Below are 425 nucleotides of genomic sequence, written 5' to 3'. Positions count from 1 at the left end.
CAGCATAAATAACCAGCATATGCTGGTTTTTTAAACAGGGCAATAAGTTTGCTCATGCTAACAAGCTAAAAAAAAAGATTAGCAACAGGGAAGGGAACTGTAAATAGCTGAAACCTTCCGATTCCTCTCAACAATTATGATTCCTAACCGTTTCCATTAAAGATTATTTCAGAAATATTCAGAAAAAAGAAACATACTTGTTATCTTCTTGTTGTCTTATTATTCTTTAGCTTGGGATAAAGGGGTCATTGGATGCAAAATTCACTTTTGTTGTTGTTTGAACATAAATGTGTGTTGGAAGTGTGTGTACACATCCACCCTATAATAATAAAAAATCCACCCAGTGTTTTTTTTTTAAATCCCTATTTTAAAATCCCCTTTCTCAAATCAGGCTGTTCTGAGATTCCTGTCAGAATGACGTAGTT

The sequence above is a fragment of the Sinocyclocheilus anshuiensis genome, unplaced genomic scaffold (genome assembly GCF_001515605.1).
Source record: "Sinocyclocheilus anshuiensis isolate Anshui unplaced genomic scaffold, SAMN03320099.WGS_v1.1 scaffold691, whole genome shotgun sequence".
Lineage (NCBI taxonomy): Eukaryota > Metazoa > Chordata > Actinopteri > Cypriniformes > Cyprinidae > Sinocyclocheilus > Sinocyclocheilus anshuiensis.
This window is presented reverse-complemented; position numbering follows the sequence as displayed.